At 41.6% G+C, this 26707-nt stretch overlaps 1 protein-coding gene across 6 annotated transcripts in view; it reads right to left on the bottom strand.

Moving 5' to 3' along the window:
- CHD7 (chromodomain helicase DNA binding protein 7) overlaps positions 1-26707 on the bottom strand; it is a 188677-nt gene that overhangs the window by 130788 nt on the left and 31182 nt on the right. Inside the window, exon 2 of one of the 6 annotated variants that reach the window (XM_077943647.1) lies at positions 10441-10547. The exons of the other annotated variants lie outside the window; for them this stretch is intronic. The gene's annotated coding sequence lies outside the window, so the exon portion shown is untranslated. The remainder of the gene's footprint in view (positions 1-10440; positions 10548-26707) is intronic. 6 annotated transcript variants of the gene reach the window in all.

Raw genomic sequence — 26707 nt, 5'->3', positions numbered from 1 at the left:
AAACAGCCAACAAGTGGGCAACAGTGAAATCATAGAATATTGCCTATTGGAACCTGAAGACTATTTTGCTGTTTATGGTTTGAATTTGTTCAAAATCAAACAAATTTCAAATAGAAATTTGTTCTATTCAAATTTCTCTCTTCTACTTCCAAAGAGCGTAAGGTATAGAACACAGCTGTGGTAATGATTCTGGGGATGAGGGTGGAGCATGAGCCAGAATTTCCAAGGAAGCATCGTGCAGATGAAAAAACAGCACATCACAACCCTCATCATAACCCATAGAGACACCTCTCAATCATCAAGGCTACAAAACATATCAAGAGGGGCAAAGAATCCACACACTGGTAGGTGGACAGACCGAAGATAAAGGGTTCACACTGCTGAGCTTCCACTCAAAGTGAAAGTCCTTTCAGCTAGATCCTGAAGCCAGTTAACAGCAATCTCCTCCCCCTGCCCCACCCACAACCCAGCCCCCGACAGCCACTTGGGAACATCTAGCAGGGCCAATGCTTGCTGGTGAAGAAGACATCTATCCAACTGACAAGAACCTGGATAAAGAATCAGGAAGTGCCCCCCAAGTCACCAACACCAGCATATCAGTTCACCACAAAGTATTTTCCGTATTTGCTTCATGGGTCAAATGATGCCCTTCCTGAACCCCCTGGGTTGGCCAGCGGGGCCAAGACCACGTTTTCTTCCTGGTCAAGACCACATTTTCTTCCTCATTAGTATGCTAGGACATTGCCAATACTCTATGACTGTGCTGTGTAATCCAGCAGCCACCAGCCACATGTTGCTATTTAAACTACTTAAACTAAATAAAACTTAAAATTCAGTTCCTCAGTCGTACAAGTCACATTCAAGTTCTCAAAAGCCACATGTGGGCCGGGCGTGGTGGCTCAAGCCTGTAATCCCAGCACTTTGGGAGGCCGAGACGGGCGGATCACGAGGTCAGGAGATCGAGAGACGATCCCGGCTAACACGGTGAAACCCCGTCTCTACTAAAAAATACAAAAAAAAAATAGCCGGGCGAGGTGGCGGGCGCCTGTAGTCCCAGCTACTTGGGAGGCTGAGGCAGGAGAATGGCGTAAACCCGGGAGGCGGAGCTTGCAGTGAGCTGAGATCCGGCCACTGCACTCCAGCATGGGTGACAGAGCAAGACTCCGTCTCAAAAAAAAAAAAAAAAAAAAAAAAAAAGCCACATGTGGTTGGTGGCTACCTACTTGATAGTGCCCATAATGAACATTTCCATCACTGCAGAAAATTCTATGGATAGCACTCCTATGTATTTCTTCTTAGAGGTAACATGTTTTAACAAAGACCGTATTAAATAGCAGCAATCCTCTTTCATAAAAAAATATTTTCTCCTCTTTCGGAGATTAGTATTCTTTTAAAGGTCCATATTTACCCTCTGGGATGAAATATATGGTATGTTTCCATATATCATATTTTATGTTAACTATACTTACAACCTATGTCTCCTTTCTGTATTATCTCCCAACATATATTCCTATTTCTTCATAAATAATTTTCAATCTGTTAGGAATAATTCTCAGCTATATAAAATTCAGAAAACGATTAAGAAAAAAAAAAAAAAGAAGTATGTGAAGTCCTTCTAAGGTCTGTTTGTCCCCAAGCATCATATTAAAAATAAAACCATAGAAAGCAATAAGGATTGCACTGGTAACCTCCATTCATATTACTAGGTTATCTCCCATTTTGCTGGTATTAACAGAAGAGACACATTTTCAATAAGGAAAACCACTGACATCATATAGAGCAACGCTACGCCTTATGTTAGCATTCCCTATGACAGCAACATCATCCCCATCTACCTCTTCGACCTAGCCAAAAAATGGGAAATAAGCCTAGATCCTTCCTGTCATCATTCATTTAAAAAATATTCAAGGTTAACAGACACTGTGTATACAGTGTTGAACGAAACAGATGTGGCCCTGTCTTCATGCAGCTCGCAGTTTGAATAAATGCCCCAGTACATCCCACATATTCAGTGCATTTCCCAACCTGCTAATGCTCTCTCCCAGATATTTATGGGTCTACCTCCTCCTCCCTGTTTACACTAGCTCTGAAGTAATCAGGCCTTCATGGTTTAGTGAACCACAAAAAATTAGAAATCTAATCGGTTCTCCCAAGTCTGGTCTCAACGCTTTCACGCTACCAACTGAATGATCTTATAAAACACAGATTACATCATACCGCTCCCTGATTAAAATCCTTAAAGGACCTCCCATAGCTTTCAGGTTCCACTCCAAATGCTCCAGCATGCTTGAAGGTATTAATAATCAAATCCTTATTGACCCGTCCATTCTCAACTCCCTTAACTCCCTTCCCTCTGTCCCCTGAAGCACTCACAAACACCCCCATTAGGTATATCAAACTACTGAAAGTTTACCAACCATCCATCAGCTATCTCACACTTTCTTCGCCTTCACACCCATGGTCTCTTCTCTGGCCTCCTTATCCCCTCACTGTACAACCTGGCCTCTTTTTCATCTCAGTTCCTTTGTTAAAACCCATCTCTGGAAGCTTCCTGACCTCAACCCTCCCTCTTCAGGCTGATTCCAAAGCCCTCACTGACACTAGCACCACATCAACATGAGCAGAAGCTACAAAAGTGCCAAGCACTCTACTGTCCTTATGTGTTCAGCTCCCTCTCTTTCTGGAGACTGGACCCTGGCCATGTGAAGTGGAGTCCTGAAAGACAGGACCCCCAGCACCCCTGGGAGCTGGTAAGAGACACAGAGTCTCAGGCTCACCTCAGACCTCCTGCACCAGAATCTACCTTTTATTAACAAGGGCCCCAGGTGATTCCTGTGCATGTGAAAGTTTGGGAAGTCCTGCTCTCAGACTCTGAGCTCCTCCTATAGCAGAGCACACACTGACCACTCGGTTAATATAATGGATCAACAACAAATGACACGTTACAAATAATATTACAAAGTAATACAAAGATATGTCACTTAAAGAAAGTAGTCTTGACATTTGCATCTGACAAATAAACAATACTGACTTCATTCAAAGAATTATGAACAGCCCTTAGTGAAAAATTTAATCTGTAACAGTTTACAAGGAGTGGGTATCTAAAGATGGTTAATTTTAAAGATATGCCCATCTGTTTGCCAATCATTTGTGCAAGTCAAAAAAATGCAGTTAACATTAATATCTAATGCTATGTTACATAACATACTATTTCACAGGTTTCTTGCAGAAATCTTTCAGTTATTTCTACATAACTTTGAAGAGTCTGGATATTCTGAGTAGCCTTTATGATATACAAAAAAAAAAAAAAAAAAAAGTTGTTCTTCTGTTCCTTCATGCAGTATTGACACTAATATGTTTCCTTTCAAGGCAACTAATGAAATAGCACTTGGCTAACAGCTTATACTAAGTGCATGCCCACAGCACTAGCTTTTTCCTAAGTGGTCAAAAAGAGTATATTACCCCATACATAAGTTATGCCACAAAAGCACAAGGATCATGGAAATTTATGTCCTTTAGAGAATGGCCTTTACACCCTGCAATTCAAAATTCAAATACCACTCTCTGAAGCTAACTCCTAAAAGCTAAGCCCACTGAGAAGGTGGCCAGCACCTTGACCCTAACGTGGAGACAGCTGACCTGCTGCCCCAGTGCAGACACCAAGAAAATATGTCCAGCAGGGTTTTCATTCCATGTACACAACATGGCCTAGCAACATATGGGCACACATTCTAATAGCACCTGAAGCACTCAACATTGTATGGCAAAACAGAAATGATGACAAACATGTATCCATATATACCATATCTAGGTGTAGATCAAATATGTAGCTATGTAAAACATGTGTATCTATCCCATATCTTTTTTTTTTTTTTTAAGAGACAGGGTCTCACTCTGTCACTCAGGCTGGAGTGCAATGGCACAATCACAGCTCACTGCAGTCTCCAACTCCTGGGCTCAAGTGATCCTTCCACCACAGCTTCCCAAGTAGCTGGGACTATAGTTGTGTACCACCACACCCAGCTAAAATTTTTTTTTTTCCCTGGGAAACAAAGTCTCATTATGTTGCCCAAACCAGTCTTGAACTCCTAGGCTCAAGCAATCCTCCTGCCTCGGCCTCTTCAAGTGCTGGGGTTACAGGTATGAGCCATCGCACCAGATCTCATATCTTTTGAATGTTATCCTAATTAATTGTAATATGATAAAGAAGAAAATCAAATGAAGAGCTAGGTCTAGAAATAAGTAAATGAAAATTTTTAAAGTAACTTATTTTGGACAGGAAAAAAATTAAATTTCAGAAATATATTTCAACCCACCTGGCAAGAATGCTTACAGTGCAGACTTATGGAAGAGTCATGCACAGTTTACAAAATTTGCTGATTGCTAGTATGTATCTTGCTTAATATTATAAAATATCCTGAGTTTTGTAAAGCCCAGGGTGGTGTATAAAGGTTAATGACACCATGTTTATTAGCATGATTTTAAAAAATCACCATTAGGAAAGATTTTCCCACTTATTCTAGACTTATTTCAAGCTACTGACTTGACATACACACACAGAAGCCTACAAAAAGTGAGGGTGGAACAGAAGGAAGGGAAGGAAGGAGCTGCCCTGTGGCCATGCTCTGTCTGGGGACCCCCTGGCAATCACCAGCTCCTATAAGGCTGACACTGAACCTCTGGAGGAGGAGGCAGAGGTGAGGCAAGGGCAAGCATGCAGAGGGGCCGAGAAAGCAGCAAACAGCCAGCTGCTCTTGTAAGAAGCATGCACTTCGTGTACTTACTGCAGTTGTCACTGATTAACTAACTGATTTGGCAATTTCCTACATTCTTTTACATTTTAAAAAATTTCTGGAAAGCTGAAAAGGGATCTTTTTTCATATTCCAGTGGAGTTAAAAGTGTACTCAATCCTGCCTGGTTTGAAAGGAAAGGGATAGAAAGGGTGTAAACAATCTTTTCTGATATACACCACCAACATTCTTTTCCTTAAAGGGAAAAAAAAAAACAAAACAAACCCTGCACAACATCAGAACTGAAAAGAATCTGTCTATTCTCTTTGCTAGAGCAGTGCACATGTGATAGGAAGGGAGCCTTATCCATCACGAATAAACCTGAGCACAGGACAGGCAAAGCATCACAGCATACCAATGGCAGGGTTCACACAAGGCACTCCAGGGCTTTCAAAGACCCATGCCTGTTAAGGCAATGCAAAAAAGAAATAACAGGAATTATAAAAATTCAGATTTCTATCAGGGAAGCAAGCAATACAAACAGGAGTTCAAACTGTAAAGGAAGGTTGAGATCTTTGGAAGAGTATTAGAAAAAGTATTTTGGAAAACTGCACCCAATCTCAAAAAGGTAAATCTACAGGAAGAAAAAAAAAAAAAATGAAGAAAACAAATGTAACTTATTCGGTGACCATGATACTAAATTTTGGTTTCAAATCAAGTTATATTTGACAAAGGAGATGGAATTAAGGCTGAAATACAGAGTTAACAGTTTCACATCTGATATTTCACAATCATTTCAATTTATAACAAATTTGGGAAACATTTTTTCTATGCAGTAGTCCCCCTTCATCCTGGGGATATGTACCAAGACCTCTAGTGGACACTCAAAACCATGCACAGTACCAAACCCCATTGCTGTCAGTTGGAACACGTTTCTATCCATGTCTTCCACCCACAAATTTAATGTATTTTCCATCTTAACTAAGCACCTATCAGGCACTGTGGCTGTAACTTTTGCAGTTTGTGGTACAACAGCAAAATTAGCACAAATTTGTTTTTCCTTCCCCACAATTTGACAGAAGACTCATTCTTACCACAAATAATACTTGCGATTTATTTATAAGGTGTATATCTCAATACACAAACTTTTTTCTTTCTTTACAAGCTTTCACCTTTCCATTTAAAAGAAGCATTTTCCTGTTTATCTATGGCATATCCAAATCTACTACTCTTGCACTCTGGAGCCATTCTGAAGTAAAACAAGGGAGCCATTCTGAAGTAAAACACAAGCACATTGACACTGCCACGGTTGACCTGATAACCACCATAAGATGGCTACAAAATGACTGATGGGCAGGTAGCATCTATAGCGTGGGTATGCTGGACAGAGGAATAATTTATGTCCTGGATGGGACAATGCAGGTCAGTGAAAGACCTCATCATGCTACTTCAGAGGGGCACACAATTAAAAACTTAGGAGTTGTTTATTTCTGGAATTTTCCATTTTTCTTTCTTTTTGAGACAGAGTCTCACTCTGTCGCCCAGGCTGGAGTACAGTGGCACCATCTCAGCTCACTGCAAGCTCCGCCTCCCAGGTTCACGCCATTCTCCTGCCTCAGCCTCCCGAGTAGCTGGGATTACAGGCGCCCACCACCATGCCCGGCTAATTTTTTGTATTTTTAATAAAGACAGGGTTTCACCATGTTAGCCAGGATGGTCTCGATCTCCTGACCTCGTGATCCACCCGCCTTGGCCTCCCAAAGTACTGGGATTACAGGCATGAGCCACCACGCCCAGCCTCCATTTAATATTTCTATACCAAAGTTGATCGCAGGTAACTGAAACCGCTGAAACTGAAACCATGGAAAGCTGAAACTGAGGCGGGGCAGGGGGTCTACTGTACCTACATTTATCATAAATGCAAGTAGGTTCTACAACGCCACCATAATCAAAACTATAAATATCATACAGCGAAACATGCCATCTTTTGGCCAAATTAAATGTCTTCATTCATATTAGCCTATGATAAAAGACAAAGTTTTATCCACAAACTCTGTATATTTAACTTAACATCTTCCTACATCTTCAACAAAGGTTCAACCCCAAACTGGCCTCTCTCCTTATTCCCCAGCAGTCATCTGGGTTTCCTTCCTCCAGACAGTCGTGTACTGGCGGAAAACTAACTTCAAGAAACATCTTTTTAATATTATCAGTAATTAACTCATAAGTTACATCTATGTTTTTTAAAACTATAATACAAAACATTTTGTAACAAATTCTTTTATTACTTTTTTTGCACCACCATGCTATTCTACATCATTGAGCACTGACAGTAATGACATGCTTCTGGCTCACATATTTTCCCTAAAAATCATTTGACTAACCAATTCTAAGTAGTTTATACATATGAGTGTACAAGACTCTTGATACTAGGACAGCATTCTAACTTGTAGGTAAACTTCAGATTTCAGATTGAAAAAAGATCACACTTAAGTAGTCATAAATTTCTACATTGTGTCCATTTTGATCACAGATCAATATTTAAGTACACATCAAGTTAGCAAAGAGAATGTAATATAAGAAAAAGTGCAGTGAGAAGACAAGCTATTACCAGACATGACATTTGTTTTGCATAATGAGAATGATGAAAATAATTTAAGTCTACCTATGAAGCTTTGAATTTTGTACTTGGTTTAATCAAAGATTACAAAAAGAAGCAGGCACCTACTCAGTTTTAAAATACAGTGTTTACTAAGGCCTAAGACTGCTGCACCCACTCATCTATATGATCTTAATGAGTTTAACTACCATAAATCAGTTGATAATAAAATTATGATCCAGATAAGGAAATCTAAATAATTAGGTATCATCAGGGATAATACTTGCATCATACTATACCTACCCACATTTTCAAGTTTCCTCCCCCATACCTGCTGCATCTCCAAACATACCAAATTCCCTACTTTATGCCCATTTCTCAGAAATCATTTGAAATGTCACTATCCCATTAAATAAATCTGAAGAATATAAATAAATGTTTGGCAAAAAAAAAAAAATGTTCTGACAGACCACATATCTAAATTTTCTACTTCAAAAGCACACTCACAAGCACTCTGTGCTTTGGTTGGGCACCTGTCTGGAGCTCTCCATGTTCAAATGCCAAATTTCCTCAGCCCCAAAATCCTGCCATCCTAAGACAGTGAGATAACTTATGGCAAAAGTTCTTAAATACCACTTTGTACTCAAAACTGCTTAGATCATCATATCCAAATAACTTTTACTAGCTACATACAAACTGGTTATTTAGTAACGTTTAACCTTTCAGAATCATGTATAACACTTGTAGAATAAATCTAATTTTTCTGTTATTGACACTGGGGTCTACTTGAGGGTGGTGGGTGGGAGGAGGGAGAGGAACAGAAAAGATAACTCTTGGGTACTGGGCTTAATTCCTGGGTAATGAAATAATCTGTACAAAAAAACCCTGTAAGTTTATCTATGTAACAACCTTCACATGTACCCCCAAACTTAAAAGTTAAAATAAATAAACCTTGTTATCTTAATTTTGAAAGAATTCTTTTTCATTTTTTCATATTTTTCTTTGAAAAAATGATATCTTGTTTAAAGGTCAACCTGTAAATATAGACTATATTTCAATATTTCTTTCATCATAAAACATTTCAATGTCCCCATTATATCTCTATAAATGTGCACAGTGTCCCCAGGTAGGCAGGCACATCAAGACCTTGCTCGTTGCAGTGGGCCGAGATAGTGCCATTGCTCTCCAGCCTGGGCGACAGAGCGAGACTCTGTCTCAAAAAAAAGAAAGACCTTGCCTTTTATATCTCTCACTTGTAGCCCCAATGCCAGACACAGTGCCTTAAAATAGCTGTGGAATTAGCCATTACCTAACATCTCAGTATATCACTAACACTCCTTCCTCCTGCCACAAAAACATGGAAGAGTCAATGACTATATGGGTTTCTTAAGACTTTATTCACATAAGTGAGGGTGGGTTTTGGATTGGGGTGGGGAATTAAAGTATCTTTCATCTCTCCGCTAATACTATACCATTCAAAAGAACTGCACACTGATGATACCTTTCCAGCTTTACAATTCCTTGTTTGTGTAGAGACCTGTTCCAGCTTTCAGAGTAGAACCTCCAAGGTAACATGGTCTGGCAAATTTCCCATCAACAAGGTCAAAGAATCCACAGTTTTTAAGCTATGCTTTTTTAGAGAGTTGCGCATTTTACTTAACTGTGGCACACAGACTGGAAGAGAAAGGTATGAGACTGGAGCCAGGAAGACAAATTCAAGGGCTCATACAGGAGTTCGGTAAAAGACGATGGTGCTACAAAGAAGGAGACAGATATACTCAAGAGAGAGACTTGTTTCTGGATGAAGGAGAGTCTGGGATGATAACGAGGACTGTGACTTGAGTAACTGAGCAGATGGTAAAAACCATTCACTGAAATGTGGGGAACAGGAGAGAAGCAGGATTTATTTATTTGGTATGGAAGAGAGGTATAGAAAAAAATTCACACAGAGCTCTCCAGGAGACAGTACAATATGAAAGTAGAGAGCTCAAGAGAGAATGCTGAGCTGAGATATGGCCATTTAAGTCACTGACAAACAAAAGGAAGACAAAGTTGCAGCAGATGAGGTCAACCCAAAAGCATATTTAGAATGACAAGAGAAAAGAGCAAGGACAGAATCCTGAAGAATATCAACACTCAGAGGGCAGGCAGAGGAATCAGCCAACAAGGTAGGGGCAAACACCAAGAGAAAGCTTTAAGAAGGAAGTGACCAACTAGTTCAAATGCTACAGAGAAAGAAGCAAGGTAAGACAAGTGTCCATCAGATTCAACAAGTTGGATATTAACTCTGTTAAAAGTAGTTACTATGGGCTAGGCACAGTGGCTCATGCCTGTAATCCCAGCACTTTGGGAGGCCTAGGCGGGGGGATCACTTGAGGTCAGGAGTTCAAGACCAGCCTGGCCAACATGGGGAAACCTCATCTCTACTAAAAATACAAAAATTAGCCGGGCAGGGGTGGCACACGCCTGTTATCCCAGCTACTCGGGAGGCTGAGGTGGGAGGATCCCTTGAGCCTGGGAGGTCGAGGCTGCAATGGGCCATGATCGAGCCACTGCACTACAGCCTGGGCAACAAGCAAGACCCTGTCTCAAAATAAATAAATAAATAATAAAATAAAATGGGGATAATAATAGTATTTATTTCAGAATTATTAGGAGCATTAAGTACATTAGTATTTGTAAAGCACTTAGAACAATGTCTGCCACTTAGCATTATGTAAGCATTTGCTACATAAAATATACAATTAAACACTAACAGAAGTAGGCACGGAGGGAGAGAGGAGTAAGAAGGGGCAAAGACACAAAGCGGGAAATTAAGGAAACGTCTCCGAAGAGATGAGATGGGAGAGGCAGAACCCCCTGGGACACACAGGAAGGTGGGTGCAGATGGCAGAAGGAAATCAGCAGTGGACGTGCTTCCACTCTGATGGCTACAATTGGCTCAATGAGTTACGCAGGGTGTAGTGGTCATGAGGTGCTTATGTTAAAGAAAGAATCAACAGAACACTCTGGGCCCAATGAAGGTCTGAGACTGACTCTGAACTATAACTGAACCTGCACTACAAATAAATTCCTTTTCTCATTTGTAAAATACATATGATACCACCTACCTTTAATTCATCAGGCCAAATTAGATTGTGTGATGTAATGCACTTAACGCGATACTTGGTAGATAATTAGCACTCAGTGCAGATGATCACACATTTCGTGTTTTAACCTGAAAAATTTAAATACACAAAATATTAAATTAGGCCATGTGGCCTTGATCCAGTTACTTAACCTCTCTGATTCTTGATGTATCTCCAGAATGGGGAAGTGGAAAGGAGGCTGAAGAGAATGGCAAAAGTCCCTTCACTCTCAGATACTAACTTTACTAGCTTCACAATTGGAAATATGCTAAGTATAGCTGTCCTCTTCTGAAATCCACACTTCTGGTGAAAGAAAAATATTTCAAATTTCAAGAAGCACAGATAATGGATAAAACATAATTATATAAATAAATCAAACACATGTTACGTAAGTGATTCAGTGAAGCTTCAGTTTTAAATGCAAAATTACATTTTATGGGATATTTACCAGGAAACTATTAGAAATCAGAAAGTAACTGCTCCTCCCTGCAGGTAAATTAGAACCTGGTTTTGGTAGTAAACTTGTATACTTCTGATGCCAACTGTTATAAACCATCACTTCTCAGAACACATTCGCTTGTTCTCATTGGAGGAAATCCCCCTGCTCCCCACCTAAAGGAAGGGAAGTTGGCACTGGAACGCCTGCCAGCACCACCTCCAGGAAAATGGCTCAGGTACCTCTCAGACCCAGTCCCATAAGCCTAGAGTGTTGGTCCTAAAACAAGTAAGTCAGCTGAAGCAATTTTCTCAGAAGAGTGAAACCTCTCACTACCCTTTACTCCTAAACAGGTCTGGCAGCACACAATCTCTCCCTAATCACCAACAATATAAGCTCTCTGCCACACAACTGTAACCCTTCCATCAAAATAACAATTCAAGGGTTCAGAATGTAACTGCAAGGGCATCCTATAATGCAGACGCTTAACATATTCTTTCCATTTCCCAATTATTTGCTGAAAAAATCTGAGTGAGAAGCAACCTCCATAATTTCCTTTTCCAATAATAAAATAGCTTAATGTCAACTGTCATCCCCAGGGATGCTGTGAGGATGACTTAACTACTTCGAATCCCTAACAAAAAATATGCTTAGCAATATAAAAAATATATACAAATTCAACTCTCTGCTAGATCTGTCTTGATGGTACACTTTGGGATACTACTCAGAATTCTTAAGTATGCAGATAGTAGAGAGATCTCATTAAGAAACCATAAGAAATTTCATCTTCATCCTTGATCTTGACTTCCACAATTTTTAAAAACCTTCAGGAGAGATAACCAAACATTCCTTTAAGACATCTTCATCCCTAACAACCTGCCATCAGTACATTTCCCCACATCTGGAATCTGGAATTTAAGAACTCAAGCTGCTGGTTGGGAGCCCTGTGGCTCTGAGGCCCTGGGCCATGGGCTCCTGCCCCTCTTTATCCCCAGGACTTATTGCTGTGACTAGGATAAAGCAGGTACATGAATGCACTTGTTGAAGGAGTAAAAGATAATAGTTCTTTTAAACAAATAATCCACCAAAATTTGAATTTCTGTTCTTAATATGGAAAGGCAAATTGGAAACACTTGAATGCCAGATTTGCACATTCTGTCCTTGCTTGTCCCAAAGCTTATCTGCCCTCAATTTCACATATCTAATAGCCCTGGGCCATCTATTTCAACACAAGCCTATGACTTAACATAAGCATTTTCTCTTCTTTAGTTTTTATTGACTTTTATCAAAAATTAAGTTTATAAATGTTAAAGTTTATAAAATCACCACTTCTCAAAGATTAATGATGTCCAATTGTGACATTTCTCCAACACTTTAGAACAGCTTAAAACAGTCATAGAGAAAAATGAAAAAAAAAAGGAATATAATGGCTGGGAAGGGATGCAGGAAAAAAGGAGAAATTTGGGGGGAACCAGTTGTAAAAAGCCAGCTAGATCTGGCTCAAACACTCTCTTTACCTCAGGCAAATTAAAGTAGCTCTTGAGAAACTTCAGCTTCCTCATCTATGAAAATTCGCATTCCATCACCTCCACCACCTCCCTCACAAGGCTACTTGGAAGCGATTCATTTAACTGTCACAAGTGGCTATTAACAAAATGCCTTGCATATGGCAGTCGGCAAATGTCAGTTGTTCTCCCTGCCATCCTGCACCAACCTTAATCTAGTCACCCAACTTTCCTTGCTCCCAGTTTAACCCCAAACATACAAGGTATCTCTGTAGGAGCTGATAATCTACAATACTCAAATGCTGTTACCCAAGTTCTTGTGCTGTAATAAGAATTAAACACTGCCTTTAAAAAATCACAACCACAGGAAGCCTGCTGTCTTCCTAGGCCAGAAACAGGCTGGACAAAAGGGACAGGAAGGCTGTGAAGCAAACCCCCTGAAGAACCACCTTCCCAGATTATGAAGGGAATCCTCCTATCATGCCTCTAGAATCTCTGAATCATTGAACATGAGGGCTAAAAGACTTGAGACCTAAGCCAACTACTTAACCTCACAGAGAAATAGTAAGAAGGCAAATGCTTTGTTCAAGGCCACCCAGCCAGTCAGTGGCAGAGCAGAGGTAAGAACCCAGGCCTGCCTCTGAGAATTATGCTTGCATGGTGCTGGGTCCCGTGTGATAAATATCCTAAATTGTTAAAAAATGTGTCCACAATTTCTCCACTATGCAACAGGGTCTTCACAGACTAGACAACTATATTCAGATATAATTGGGAAAAACTTAACAAGCATTTGAGGCCTTACAACTTTAAAACAATACATCCAAATACAATCTATGGAGGAAGCTTAAAGTCACAACTTGAAGCAATTCCAAACAAGGTGGCATTCTAAAAACGTTCTAACTGTTGGCATTATCACTGAATGTGATGTCCCGTCTCCAAGGTCACTATGTTGAAGGAAACAACATTCATTTACATAATTTCTGGCACATTAAGTCAACTATGTTAGGTTTTTTGCTTTTAACCAGCAGAGTACTTGCTTCCCCCAAATGGCTCTGAGTAGCCTGTCTATACACAGAGATGTGCTCTCTATGCCATCATTCCTACATTCCTTCTAGATGGTGGTTAATTGTCAGTAGCCATTCCATTTGAGGGAGAGGAGAAGTAGATTGTGTAACTGAGGTGCAGGCTGTTTTCAAAGACCACCAGTTTTACCTAGGGGAGAAAAAAACAACTGAAAAACTACGGTTATACAGACTTGAGTATTTGGCAAACATTTCAAAAATGAACAAAATAAGCCTGTTACTTCCAAGAAAACAATTGACAGTTTTGTTGCCAATGATAAAATAAAATGAGTATTCGAATAAAATGGGAATTTTGGAAAACCTGTATCTACCACCAACAATTTGACAGTTTTCTGATACTTAAAAGGCTTTCTGATTAGATAGGTGGTAATACAAACACAATTTTTAAAAAATGATAAAATATGCCAGCATTTGAAAGATTTATGTAATTCATTAAACCAATAATTTCCAAATTACCAATGAACAATGTTACAAAACCACAGATGGTGAAAAGATCCATTCAAAGTGCAAGACAGACCAACAGATTTTAATGAACTCAAGCACAGAAATTTCACTCATACACTTTCAGATTCCACATTGAAACTACCTTTAAGCAGCTACCCCTTGTAGAGTTTTGACGTAGTGTCTAATTATCTAAGAAGGCTAAAAATTCCTCCCTTTTTAATTACATGTCCACATGAGACCAGATTTTCTTCATGTTCTTCAACCGAAATAACATATTATAAAAGACTGAATGTAGAAGCAGCTATGAGAATCTAGCTGTTTTCTCAAACCAGGCATTAAAGAGATTTATAAAAATAGGAAAGAATGTCACTCATTCTCAATAAACTTTTGTTTCAAAAAACAAAAGTTACACTATTTATATTAACTTGCACTGGATTTATGTTGATTTTAAATAAACTAAATATTTTTACACTTCTCAGATTTAATTTCAAATGCAGTAATTATCCATAGATCTAACCAACATAAACCAAAGCTCTTTGGGGTTCTCATGTGAAAACCATAGCTCTAAATGATTAGCAATCTTATTATGGGTTGATAACACTGTCAAAAATACAATATGCCAGTAATTATATATTTAAAACTTATACAACACAAAACATTTTAAGCACGGCAAAACAAATCCAAAAAAGACCTTTCAACTACAATACCCTGGACATGAAAAGCATGACCACAATCGTACCCATGGAGTAGAACTAGAAACTCAGTAATTTCCACTGTCTCAATCACCAAAAAAGCCACAGGCATCCTTGACAAGGCAGCGCCAGAATAAGGAGCCACAGATACTGTAATAAAGGGTTCTCAGCTAAACTGCCTGGCTTTCAAGAGAAGTTGCTGTGGGGATTGCAGAGAAGAGAAGTGGGTAAAGACCAATGTCCAAGCAGTCAGCAAATCAGATGACCAGGCCGTATCTGGTGAAGAAAAGGAAGGAAATACCTTACTTTTGTTTTGTAATTTACTATTAGAATACTTCAGCATTTCATTTGTTCTTCTCTTTTTGCAAAAAGAATGCAACATCCCTGACCCCAGTCCTATTCTGTATGAAACTACTCTGTATGAAAAGCAGGAGGACCTAAAAACTTTCATTTATGCATCTGACTTCAATAATCCCATGAAATAAGTAGAATAAATACTATCACCCTTTTACAGATAATGAAACTGAGGCTCTGAGTTTAAATAACTTCCTAGTTGGGTGGGAGAGCCACTATCCCTACCCCATCTCCCAGCGTTTGCCTGAAGCCTCTCCGACACACCACCTAAACCAGCGTTCTCCAAACATGGACCAGAATCGGCAGCATCAGCACTGCTGGGGAACTGGTTAGAAATGTGACTTCTCATGTCAATCCTAAATCTGAAATTCTTGGAGTAAGCCCTGGCAGTCTGCTTTACCAAGCATTTTGATGCACAAACCACTGGCCTAGAAACAATAATGCCTGAGGCAGGCACCCAACCACCAGGACTGTGGTTCTCCAACAATCTGTCTGCCAGAGCTCCATAACAAACTCCATAGCCTGGGTGGTTTAAACAGAAATTTATTTCTCACAGTTCTGGAGACTGAAGTCCAAGACGAAGGTACTGGCAAGGCAGGATTCATTCTGAGGCCTCTTCTCTTGGCTTAGAGGCAGCCACCATCTCACTGTGTGCGCACTTGGCCTCTTTTTTGTTAACTGGGAGAGCCAGCTCTCTCTTCTCCTCTTTGTATAAGGCCACCAGTCCCATCAGATCATGATCCTACCTTATGACCACCTTATGACCTCATGTAATCTTAATTACTTCCCTAAAGGCCCTATCTCCAAATACAATTGCCTTGGGGATTAGGGGTTTCAACATATGAGTTTGGGTGGGAGAGAGTGACACAATTCAATCCATAAGACCAACCAGAAGGAAAATGCCCAGGCTCCAAGCCAAAGCTGATGGGACCTCACTTCACAGGCCTCAACATGGAGTGACAAAGAGAAAAGGGTCCACTTGGAAAAGCAGCAGCTGCCAAGAGAATCCCAGCACTGATGAAGATCCAGGTTGCTGAGCAGGGCTCTCAGGGACTCCCACAGAAAAAGGAGGAGGGAAAGTAATTTCCCACACAGGTGCTGCTGCTGACGATGGCAAGCATTTCCTGGACATTTACTCACATGCCAGGCCCTGTGCTAAGGCTTCAGATGCACTCGTTCGTTTAATCCTTATTACCCCCATTAGAGGAATGGAAACTGAAACGCTCAAAGGTTAAGTAGCCTGCCAAGGGGCCACTGCTGGCGAGCAGCAGCAATGGGAATAATCCCTGAGACTGCTTTCAGAGACAGCCGTCTTAGCCTCTACTCTCTCTCTACCAGAATGGAGAAGGGCGCACAGGCTCGAGGCGATGATATTCAGTCACGGAAGGCGATCACAGAAGCTGGAGGCTCAAGAGCACAATGGTGCAGAGGACAGGCTTTAAGGAAACACAGAGGGTCAAAAACACACATGGAATGATACTTGACTTCACTGGTAATAAAAGAAAGGCACCTATCAAATTGGCAAAAGACACTAAGGTCCACAGTTGGTGAGTGCAAAGAAAAAAACAAAAAGGGTAACTCGTACACCAATGAAAGGAGTGTGAACTGATATGGCCTTTCTGGGGTCAATCCAGGAACATGTACCATATTTAAAATGAACATGGTCTGTGACCCTGTAATACCCCTTTCTAGGAATTTATCTCAATATGCAAAGAGAGGTATATAAAAGGCTAATGATCTTTACAGCCGTGCCATTTTCAATAGTGAAACACTGAAATGAACCAACTGGCCATTGAAAGAGGACAGACAAGTGAAATTATATGGAACAGGACATAGTCATTTGACCTAGCTGAAAAAAATCAGAGCTCTGTGTGTTAGTATGAAAAGATCAGCCACAGTATTTTGGGAAAAAAGGAGCTGCATATCTATAATATGCTCACACTCTGCAACCTTTCTCCCATTAAAAACCTAAAAGATTAATTAAGGTATCTGAATTTATCAGGAGTGGGGGCTTTCACTTTCTACTTCATGAATGTTTTATGGCTTGAATATTTTAGAATAAGCATACTTACAATCAGCCAGATGTTAGAAAAATAATTAATTATAATTTTTTTGCCTTTGTCAAACAGATCTGGTGTCCATCCAAGTTCTGCTAGCTGATAACCCTCACAAGGCCTCAGTTTCCTTTCAGGTTAGCGGGAAGACCTGTGGGGATGAGAAGTTGGTCGCCCGATTTTATCTCACAATGGACTCTCTGCTCTTTCACAGGACTCACTGGAGCTGGGCTTCACAGACTGCCGTTTGAGGAGGGTCCCTCAGTGCTGGAGCTCCCTGAGGGCAGCTGCAGAATGTGTCTTGTACACCTTTATTACCCCAGGGCTTTATTTATTACCCAGGGCTCCCAGAGTGCGCAGTACAAAGGTTTGATCCACTAATAATTCATGGAGAAGACAGACTAGCTCCTAACATATTTAATCAACACTAATAATGTAAGAATGTGTCAGTCTGGGACTGATGTCCATTTCAAGAAAATTCTGAAAAAAAAAAGTTTATAAATCTTTGATCCCCCTCACATGTTCCAAACATTTTAAAGACATAAAATCAATGAATCTACCTAAATCTAACAATTGTGGAACTTCAAAATGAAAGGTGTCCAAATTTTCCATATTCCTGCTCTGGAACTTTACAAAATATTTTCAGCCTACTCATCTGAAATCATAATTTAGACTTACTTGAATCAAAAAAGGAAGTCTGCCAATCTCCAAAGCTTCCTACACTGTGGGTGACAAAAATCCTTTCCCATATCCAAATAGTGTCATGCATCACTCCAGTGTTAGTTTAGAATGCAAGAGGCTACCTGTAAACATAGTCATGTGTCACCTAATGATGAGGATATTGTCTGAGAAATGTGTCGCTAAGTGATTTTGTCTTTGTGCGAACATCACAGAGTGCACTTACACAAACCTAGATGGTACAGCCTCCTACACACCTAGGCAATATGATACAGCCTACTGCTCCTAGGCTGCAAACCTGTGCAACATGTTGCAGAATACTGTAGGCAACTGCAACACAGTGGTATCTAAACATAGAAAAGGTACAGCAAAAATACAATATAAAAGATTAAAAGCAATACACTTGTATAGGGCACTTACCATGAATGAAGCTTGTAAACTAGAAGTTGCCCTGGGAGAGTCAGTGAGTGAGTGAGTGGTGGGTGAGTGAATATGAAGGCCTAGGACGTTACTGCACACTGCTGTAGACTTTATAAACATTGTATACCTAGACTATAATGAATTTATGAAAATTCTTTCTTCAATAAATTTATCTGGTTACTGTAACTTTATTCTATAGACTTTCTTTAACCTTTTGACTCTTTTACAACTTAAAAAAAGAACACATTGTATAGTCATACAAAAGTATTTTCTTTATGTCTTTATTCCAAAAGCTTTTTCCTATTTTTAAATGTTTAATTTAGTTTTTTACTTTTCAAACTTTTTTTTTTTTTTAAGATGGAGTCTCACTCTGTCTCCCAGGCTAGAGTGCAATGGCACAATCTTGGCTCACTGCAACCTCCACCTCCCAGGTTCAAGAGATTCTCCTGCCTCAGCCTCCCGAGTATCTGAGATTACCGCCTGCCACCACACCCAAGCTAATTTATTTTTTTAGTAGAGATGGGGTTTCGCTATGTTGGCCAGGCTGGTCTCCAACTCCTGACCTCAGGTGATCCACCCAGCTTGGCCTCCCAAAGTGTTGGGATTACAGGCACGAGCCACCACGCCCGGCTTCAAACTTTCTTGCTAAAAACTAAGACAGAAATACACATTAGCCTAGACCTACACAGGCTGGGATCTTCAATATAACTGTCTTCCACCTCCACATTCTGTCCCACTCTGAAGACTGGAAGGTCTTCGGAGGCCATAACAGGCATGGAACTGTCATCTCCAATGATAACAATGCCTTCTGGAATATCCCCGAAGGACCTGCCTGAAGATGTTTTACAGTTAAATCAAAAAAAACAAAAAAAAAGGTAAAAGGGGTATACTCCAAAATAACAATAAAAAGTATAGTATAGCAAATACAAGAACTAGTAACATAGTTGTTTACTGTTATTATCAAATATTATGTACTGTGCATAATTTTACATGCTGTATTTTTATAAGACTAGCAGTACAGTAGGTTTGTTTATACCACCATCACCACAAACCCATGGGTAATGTGTTGCTCTATATTATGATGACTACAGTGTCACTGGACAACAGAAGTTTTCAGCTCCATTACGGTCTCATGAGACCACTGTTGTGTATGTAGCCCATCGCTGACCAAAACATCATTACATGGCACATGACCGTATAATGAACCTTCAGTCAGTCAACTTTCAGGGCTAGTTACTTTATACTTTTCAGCTCATGCCACCTGCCCTTCCCCTACACCCGTAAGGTTTAACTACATAACCACCTAAGTGGCAGCATGACCAAAAGGAAAGTAACAGTAAAGAAGCTAGGGTCACATACTGTGCCACTACAAGGCCTGACCTATATCAAGACCACAGTTACTTTCTCTCTAGATAAACAAAATACATAGCGCTAGAAATACTCTTGAAACAAAAATGTGAAATAACTTTATGCCCTCAGAAAAGTTCTACACAAAGTTACTGCCAGGTCTAATAACTAACCAAAGTGTTTATCTGCAGCAAACAAGTAACTAAATGGAAAACACCACAATGATAAACTTTCATTTACAAGCAAGTAAATCACTATAATTCCAACTTGACAGTAAACTAATGTTATTCTAATAATTTTCTTTTCAAATGAAATAACTCACCTTTACCAAGTGATCAAACTAAGTATCACCAGTAAATGGGACAAATGAACATTATGTACCCAGATGCAATGACCTGAGGGAAGATATATCATCATTCATGCATTACTCCAGGAAAAAAAAAAAAAAAAAAGGCTTAAGGTAGATGTAACATGAGGGGAAAAAAATGTGTAATTTGCTGATCAGGACTGTCTCAAAGAGAAACACTGTCTTTAATTTCTGAAAGTCACTATAACAGTATTTGCTATCTTGCTTACAAAGTTTCATCAGGTATACTATGCCAAAAAGTGTGCTACAGAGAACTGAAGACATTTTTCCCTGTAATGATTAGCTCCCATATAATTTTAAGTGACAAATATGTATTGTGCACCTACCATCTGTCAAACACTGTTCTAGGCACTGGAGATCCATCAGTAAACATTATAGACAACGATTCCTTCATGTAGCTTAATTAAATTCTAGTGTGGAGAGAGTCAAATAAGTAAATAACTAAAAAGTAAGACAGAAAAACCAAATCACAGCAGGCGGACAGGTTGGAGGAAGGGGGTGCAATTTTAAATTGGGTGGTGAGGGGTTGCCTCACAGGGAAGATAGTTATGTATGATCGTGAAGGAACTGAGTCAGCCCAGTAGGCCCTAAGAGGCCCTGACAGTGTCTGAGGAGGTCAGAGCAACTGTGGAGACTGAGAGGGGAACCGGTACCTGAGCATCTAAAGGACAGCAAGGACAAAATGCGGTGTCCCATGAGATTCTGGATGGGGGAGGCTGGAGCAGAGGGTGCTTCTGTGAGGGCTGAGGTTTTGCCTGAAGAAGGTGGGTCACGGAAGTGTTTTCAGCAGAGGAGAGACACGATCCAACTCTGGCTCTGAGAGATGACTTTGACTGCTAACATTGGAAACAGACTGCAGGCAACACAGGCAGCAGCAGGGAGAGCAGTTGAGGAGCTACTGCAGTAACACCGCCAAGGAAAAAAGGCCGCGGAGCCGGGTGGAAGAAGTGGAGAGAAAAGGTATCAGATTCTGCATATACTCTGAAGGCAGAGCCAGAGGCTCAAATTCAATGTAGCCTGTGAAAGAGTCAAGGAGGACTCCAAGGTTTCAAATACCACAATGTGATGAAGGTTCTGAAAACAACCGTCTCTGAAAGTAGTTGAACATCTGCTGTCTCATTTTGCACCAAAGTCATATGAAGTAGTCTGTGAAGGTGCAGTGTCACCACCTTTCACGAAGGAAGACAGGGCGTGGGGAGAGTTAACTGTTCTGTCCATATACATAGTGGTATTAGAAACAAAATAATAGCCTGTATTTTCTAGCCCAAGTTTGGGGTTTTTTTCCATTATACCATGTGGCTAGACGTTTTGTTTTGTTTTTCTAAGGTAGAGTGTTGCCATATACTGGAGAAATCCTGCTACAGGGAGTTTCAGATGGCTCCCTTGATCCAGCGGCTAACATGATTCAGTCGCGGCCCCAAAGGGAAGCTCCTGTGGCCAAGTGGAAGCCAAAAAGAGGAAGGGGCCGGGCACGGTGGCTCACGCCTGTAATCTCAGCACTTTGGGAGGCCAAGGAGGGCGGATTCCCTGAAGTCAGGGTTTGAGACCAGCCTGGCCAACATGGTGAAAATCTGTCTCTACTAAAATACAAAAAGTAGCTGGGCATGGTGGCAGGTGCCTGTAATCCCAGCTACTGGGGAGGCTGACGCAGAATCCCTTGAACTCAGCAGGCGGAGGTTGCAGTGAGGTAAGATCCGCCATTGCACTCCAGCCTGGGCGACAGACCAAGACTCCCCCCGCCAAAAAAAAAGGCAGAGCCCTCTGTGTGCTGGAAAGGCCCCTCCCTGAGTTGGTGTCTGATTCTATGAGGGATACATACAATTGGAAAGCCAGCAATAGTTCATCTAGCCTTATTAATAAAAATGCACTCGAAAGTTTAGCCCAAAGCTGTTAGCTCTTCACTCTCATTGGTCTCAGGAAGCAAATCGTGTCAATGTGGCTGCTCTTATTTTTTAACATCAGCTATAAAACTCTAATGTCTTTCTCCGGTCACATTTCTCACTGATCAAGAAGAGCCATGCATTGAGCAATCCCACCAACACAAAAAACAAACCATTCGGACAGAGTATTTCTCTTTCCTATTCTTGCGGCTGCCGGCAGACTATTCCCTCCTGCCCCTCCCCGCTATGGCGCCTGCGCCCTCATGCTCCACCGCATTCATTCATTCATCCACCGAGCACCTTTCTGATAGAGCTATGTCAGCAACAGGCATTACCACCCCCTTCTCCCCAGGGCAGACCTGGAACACAGATTTACAAGTGGGCTGTGGGCTACGAAGGCAAAACAGGCTGCTGAGGTCAAGTTACGGGGACCTAGCCGGGGATCCATCCAGAGAAGGCCTCCCGAGACGACCAGAGTGAGGAAGAGCGGGAGCCATGAGGGAGGGCAGGTGGCAAGCAGGGCTCCGGCTCAGAGCAGAGGGCGTGGCCTGTGCAGCACCTGAGGCCAAGAAAGGGCGGAACCAGGCCGAGAAGGGGGGATAGTGTGGCCATTTCGAGAAGCCCAGGGGCCAGGAGGGCTGAGGGCTGAGCCAGGTGCCAGCGCTGGAGATGACCCTACAGCGGTGCGCACGGGCGCGATGTGGCCTTGCTGACTCCTGCCCACTTCGCGCCCAGTCTCAGCGTCCGGAGGCCCGGCAGTGTGGGGGCCTTCTCCCGGCCGCCATGTTGTCAGGCCAGGTGGGGCTCGGCCTTCCGGTCAGGAAGTGGCCGGAGCTCCGGGGCCAGAGCCACTGAGGCGGGCACGAGGTGAAACGAGCGCCCCGAGTGGGTGGGAGGCCACGGTGCCGGCAGCGAGGGCCTTGCGAGGGCCTTCCGCGTGCCAGCGATGACCCCGCTCCGCCCTGCGTCCCCAGGGGACGCCCCGCCCCCGGGGGGCCCACTCGCCGTCCTCATGTCCTGGCGCGGGCTCCGGGCGCTGACCCATCCCGGAAGCGCGGCCCAGCCCGGCCCACCCCGCCCGCCGAGGCCTGGCTCTGCCCCAGCCCTCCCCCCAAGCAGCCCTGGGAGTCTGAATCTGGGGTTTTGGAATGAAGGCATGCCTTTTTTTCTTAACTGCCTTTTTATTGAATATTATTTACGTCTGCTATCTTTCTACAAAGAAAGAAAACGGGGGTTGGGAGTGGAGGCGGGAGGGGGAAGCAAAATAAGGAAAGGAAAGAAATCACATCGAAATTCCTGACTCATATTCAGGCAGGCAATGAGAAGCCGATCTAAGATGTTAAGCTGAGAAGTGACAAGACCTGGTCTTGTGGGAAAGGTCACTTAGATCCCAGTGGGATGCATTTTCCCTGGCTTCTCCTGGAATCCGTGTTGGTTTACCCTAGGCAGCAACAGCTCTAGAAGAGCTCCTCATCAACGCCCACCACCTCCTCCAAACCTCTGGCCGCCAAACAATCTTAATACTGACACACTAGAGAGAACGTTCCTTTTGTAAATAAAATAATGTTTTGACCCTGTCATTCTCTTTTCAGAATTCTACGATTGCTGCTGAAATCAAATCAAACCTACTGATCCTAACTGTCTAACAATTGCCTATCACCCTCTATATTCTAGCTAAGAAAGCATGCTTACGAATCCCTTCTCAAATATAGTACTGCCTTTCAATTTAAAAAAAAAAAATTTCTGGCCGGGGGCAGTGGCTCACGCCTGTAATCCCAGCACTTTGGGAGGCCAAGGCAGGCAGGTCACGAGGTCAGGAGTCGAGACCAGCCTGGCCTATTATGATGAAACCCCGTCTCTACTAAAAATACAAAAATTAGCCAGGCGTGGTGGCGTCCGCCTGTAATCCCAACTACTAGTGAGGCTGAGGCAGGAGAATCGCTTGAACCCAGGAGGCAGAGGTTGCAGTGAGTGGAGATGGCGTCACTGAGTCCAGCCAGGGCGACAGAGTGAGACTGTCTCAACAACGACAAAAAAACAAAATGTCCACAAAAATCTCTATAGCAATTTAATCTGGAAATAATTCTTCCTTTTTTTTTTTTTTTTTTTTTTGAGACAGAGTTTCACTCTGTTGCCCAGGCTGGAGTACAGTGGCACAATCTCGGCTCACTGCAACGTTGCACTCCACCTCCGGGTTCAAAAGCAATTCTCCTGCCTCAGCCTCCCCAGTGGCTGGAATTACACATACCTGCCAATATGCCCAGCTTTTTGGTTTTTTTGAGATGGAGTCTTAACTCTGTCACCCAGGCTGGAGAGAAGTGGCGTGATCTCGGCTCACGGCAACCTCCGCCTCCTAGGTTCAAGCAATTCTCCTGTCTCAGCCCCCCAGGTATTTGGGATCACAGCCACACGCCACCACACCCAGCTACTTTTTTGTATTTTTGGTGGAGAAGGAGTTTCACCATATTAGCCAGGCTAGTCTCGAACTCCTGACCTTGGGTGATCTCCCAAAGTGCTGGGATACAGGCGTGAGCCACCGCACCCAGCCATTTTTATATATTTAGTAGAGATGGGGTTTCACCATGTTGGCCAGGCTGGTCTCGAACTCCTGACCTCAAGTGATCTGCCCGCCTCAGCCTCCCAAAGTGCTGGCATTGCAGGCATAAGCCACTGCACCCAGCCAGCTTCCCTTTTACTGATACAACTTGAAGTATTTTAAAATAAAATACTATGCTACCTGGGATTTGCTGCTAAATAATACAGGACATGGAAAACACCAATGAGAATGTGAATAAACAAGGTAGGCCTGAGTTAATGGACTTTATGAGGGATGCAGGAGGGCCGATTCTGCTGGTGTCTACTTTTACATGTTAGAAAGGTTCTGCTGTTTGGGTATCTGAAGCACCTCAGAGTCCTCAAACATTGTAAAAATTCTTCTTTTTTCCTATTACTTTTCCCTATAAAATATGATGTTGCTTAGAATAATACCAAACACCACCCTCCGTGATTAAGCTGTAGAAGTTCAGTCAACAAACATTTCAAAAAAAACTAATTTTAAAGCAAGTTATGCAATGAAGCATCTGTAATTATTTTTTCAAAACTGTCCTGCCTAAACGTCTTCCTTCCACCAAAATTATTGTAATGAAACAACTGTAGTTGCCATTTGCAGCTTTAAAAGCTACCGTTAATCTGTGTTAACATATACCTATGTATTTCCAAATAACCTTAAATCAACTATGTATCTTCCACATCATTTGGAACACCCACCTCTGCATATGGAAGATGTTCATCAAATGTGGTGCACCAACTTACACAATCAGTGACTTTCAAGGTTGAAAAGGACAGTCAAGGCTCTCTATAATCAACCAGCCATTTGGTGGTTTTGTTTTCAGATTAATGTGTACACGCAATCTGTTAAGGTTGAATGGGTAACTTTGTTCTGGATACTATGTATCACATACAGTAGGAAAAATGGGAGACCAACAAAAGCATCCTCAATCTACAATGGTAGGATCAACTGCCTTCCTAATACCTCACTCTAAATAATTATCACTCTAGAAAATAAAATAACGCTAATATGTCTGTGTCATATTATAACTTCTATGGTAGGCAATTATAGGCTACAAAGAAATTTTGTACTTGACATCTTCCGAATCACATTTTTTACCACAGAGTGTTCAGTTGTTGGAGGTGCCCCACAATTAGCGAGAGGAATAACACCATTTCTATTCCTCGCTCAACACTTAAAGTCAAAGTCATCAAATAACGAAAGATTTCATTACCACCCTGTACTGACAGAGACCAATATTAATTATTATTTGAATTAACCTCTGAGCCATGGTTTTCATCAGTACTCAGAAAAGACAGGGACAATTTCTAATTACATGCCACCCTCATTATAAGTCACTAGGCCGCCAAGCTGTATCTGATGAGACTGCTACAGTTTGTTTTGAAACTGCTCTGGACTCCATTATAACCTTCTCATCTCCTCCACAAGGAAATGGAATTCTGCAGGCCACAGAGATGCTTTTCCCAGGAGTTATCACTTTCTCCTTTAAAATTGTGACGTGGGACTATAATTAAGCCTACTACTAAAAGTCCTTAAATACAAAGTAAATAGTTATTTGATGTTTACACTTTAAAGCTGGACAGTCACAGTCTTTTAATAGCCCTCCTTGTCCACAAGATCTTAGAGGTACTTGTACATGGAGCACAACTGCAGGGAACACAGGTTTTCACAGCCTCACGCTCACCAAATGTCAACTGGTCTATTTTACTTAGTGTAAAAGTAACTTTTGATATAAAAAAGGACAAAAACCCAACAGTAAAGACGACGAAGAACCAAAAAAATATATTTTATTACCCTCTTTCATTGCCTAGTGTAACTTTCCAAAGCTAATAAACTCAATAGTTTCCTGTGCATCCCTTCCTGCCTAGGTGAGCTTGTGCAGATGGGTGTCTGCACATAGTATGCATTTTCCAGTTCTTTTTTACGCAGGACACTAAGAGCTGGCCATCACAGCCATACATCGCTATCACAGCTGGAGCTGTTCCTAAGTGAAGTCTTGGTGTTGCCCTCTTACAATTACACTGCTCTCTGAGGTACACACTGTATTCTATTCTTTTAAAATGCACCATTTTTAAATCCAACAGGCTTCAGGCTAATCATCCATGACAAATATTTGCATTTAAAATACCTCAAGATTAAGGATTTGGGTACGGAAAACAATGTCAAAGGGTAGTGGAAAGCAGATAAAAATGAATCTGGGTTCTTAACAACAGAAAAGACGCTGAGTTTTTGAATCTTGAAATCAACTGCACGCTAGAAAGGCAATTTACCAACTTGCACACAGATGGTACAGTGAAGAAGGAAAGATGTCCATCTTTCACAGGCAGAGACAGAGCTACATGGGGTGTCTTGAGTGAATCGATGACGTACATGACTATGCGCACTGCAGGCATGGCGCCTGCCCTCTACGGGCTGACTAGT

Source organism: Macaca mulatta, chromosome 8, assembly GCF_049350105.2.
Source record: "Macaca mulatta isolate MMU2019108-1 chromosome 8, T2T-MMU8v2.0, whole genome shotgun sequence".
Taxonomy (NCBI): Eukaryota; Metazoa; Chordata; class Mammalia; order Primates; family Cercopithecidae; genus Macaca; species Macaca mulatta.
This window is presented reverse-complemented; position numbering and strand designations above follow the sequence as displayed.